Source organism: Penaeus vannamei, chromosome 18 (genome assembly GCF_042767895.1).
Source record: "Penaeus vannamei isolate JL-2024 chromosome 18, ASM4276789v1, whole genome shotgun sequence".
In the NCBI taxonomy this organism is placed as follows: Eukaryota; Metazoa; Arthropoda; class Malacostraca; order Decapoda; family Penaeidae; genus Penaeus; species Penaeus vannamei.
This window is the reverse complement of record NC_091566.1, coordinates 25,705,362-25,707,861: the sequence shown is the minus strand read 5'-3', so window position 1 is coordinate 25,707,861 and position 2,500 is coordinate 25,705,362. Positions and strand designations below refer to the sequence as shown.

General features: G+C 34.2%; 1 protein-coding gene across 1 annotated transcript in view; it reads left to right on the top strand.

Moving 5' to 3' along the window:
- Positions 1 to 2,500, top strand: part of LOC113810969 (uncharacterized) — a 17,983-nt gene that overhangs the window by 4,363 nt on the left and 11,120 nt on the right. The gene's annotated exons all lie outside the window — the stretch shown is intronic.

The following is a 2,500-nucleotide window of genomic DNA, read 5'->3' as shown; positions in this document are numbered from 1 at the left end:
CTGCGTTGTCTTTGGTAGCGTTAGTTAGTCTGTTTGTTGGTTAGGTGTTTGGTTAGCAGGATAACTAACAAATGGTTAGTTAGTTAGTTTGGTTAGCAGGATAACAAATGGTTAGTTAGTTTGGTTAGCAGGATAACTAACGAATGGTTAGTTAGTTTGGTTAGCAGGATAACAAATGGTTAGTTAGTTTGGTTAGCAGGATAACAAATGGTTAATTAGTTTGGTTAGCAGGATAACAAATGGTTACTTAGTTTGGTAAGCAGGATAACAAATGGTTACTTAGTTTGGTTTGCAGGATAACAAATGGTTACTTAGTTTGGTTAGCAGGATAACAAATGGTTACTTAGTTTGGTTAGCAGGATAACAAATGGTTACTTAGTTAATTTGGTTAGCAGGATAACAAATGGTTAGTTAGTTTGGTTAGCAGGATAACAAATGGTTAGTTAGTTTGGTTAGCAGGATAACTAACGAATGGTTAGTTAGTTTGGTTAGCAGGATAACAAATGGTTAGTTAGTTTGGTTAGCAGGATAACAAATGGTTAATTAGTTTGGTTAGCAGGATAACAAATGGTTAGTTAGTTTGGTAAGCAGGATAACAAATGGTTAGTTAGTTTGGTTAGCAGGATAACAAATGGTTAGTTAGTTTGGTTAGCAGGATAACAAATGGTTAGTTAGTTTGGTTAGCAGGATAACAAATGGTTAGTTAGTTAATTTGGTTAGCAGGATAACAAATGGTTAGTTAGTTTGGTTAGCAGGATAACAAATGGTTAGTTAGTTTGGTTAGCAGGATAACTAACGAATGGTTAGTTAGTTTGGTTAGCAGGATAACAAATGGTTAGTTAGTTTGGTTAGCAGGATAACAAATGGTTAATTAGTTTGGTTAGCAGGATAACAAATGGTTAGTTAGTTTGGTTAGCAGGATAACAAATGGTTAGTTAGTTTGGTTAGCAGGATAACAAATGGTTAGTTAGTTAATTTGGTTAGCAGGATAACAAATGGTTAGTTAGTTAATTTGGTTAGCAGGATAACAAATGGTTAGTTAGTTTGGTTAGCAGGATAACAAATGGTTAGTTAGTTTGGTTAGCAGGATAACAAATGGTTAGTTAGTTTGGTTAGCAGGATAACAAATGGTTAGTTGGTTTGGTTAGCAGGATAACAAATGGTTAGTTAGTTTGGTTAGCAGGATAACAAATGGTTAGTTAGTTTGGTTAGCAGGATAACAAATGGTTAGTTAGTTTGGTTAGCAGGATAACTAACGAATGGTTAGTTAGTTTGGTTAGCAGGATAACAAATGGTTAGTTAGTTTCGTTAGCAGGATAACAAATGGTTAATTAGTTTGGTTAGCAGGATAACAAATGGTTAGTTAGTTTGGTTAGCAGGATAACAAATGGTTAGTTAGTTTGGTTAGCAGGATAACAAATGGTTAGTTAGTTAATTTGGTTAGCAGGATAACAAATGGTTAGTTAGTTAAGTTGGTTGGCAGGATAACAAATGGTTAGTTAGTTTGGTTAGCAGGATAACAAATGGTTAGTTAGTTAATTTGGTTAGCAGGATAACAAATGGTTAGTTAGTTTGGTTAGCAGGATAACAAATGGTTAGTTGGTTTGGTTAGCAGGATAACAAATGGTTAGTTAGTTTGGTTAGCAGGATAACAAATGGTTAATTAGTTTGGTTAGCAGGATAACAAATGGTTAGTTAGTTTGGTTAGCAGGATAACAAATGGTTAGTTAGTTAGTTTGGTTAGCAGGATAACAAATGGTTAGTTAGTTTGGTTAGCAGGATAACAAATGGTTAGTTAGTTTGGTTAGCAGGATAACAAATGGTTAGTTAGTTAATTTGGTTAGCAGGATAACAAATGGTTAGTTAGTTTGGTTAGCAGGATAACAAATGGTTAGTTAGTTAGTTTGGTTAGCAGGATAACAATTGGTTAGTTTGTATGGTTAGCAGGATAACAAATGGTTAGTTAGTTTGGTTAGCAGGATAACAAATGGTTAGTTTGTATGGTTAGCAGGATAACAAATGGTTAGTTAGTTTGGTTAGCAGGATAACAAATGGTTAGTTGGTTTGGTTAGCAGGATACCAAATGGTTAGTTAGTTTGGTTAGCAGGATAACAAATGGTTAGTTAGTTTGGTTAGCAGGATAACAAATGGTTAGTTAGTTTGGTTAGCAGGATAACAAATGGTTAGTTAGTTTGGTTAGCAGGATAACAAATGGTTAGTTAGTTTGGTTAGCAGGATAACAAATGGTTAGTTAGTTTGGTTAGCAGGATAACAAATGGTTAGTTAGTTTGGTTAGCAGGATAACAAATGGTTAGTTAGTTTGGTTAGCAGGATAACAAATGGTTAGTTAGTTTGGTTAGCAGGATAACAAATGGTTAGTTAGTTTGGTTAGCAGGATAACAAATGGTTAGTTAGTTTGGTTAGCAGGATAACAAATGGTTAGTTAGTTTGGTTAGCAGGATAACAAATGGTTAGTTAGTTTGGTTAGCAGGATAACAAA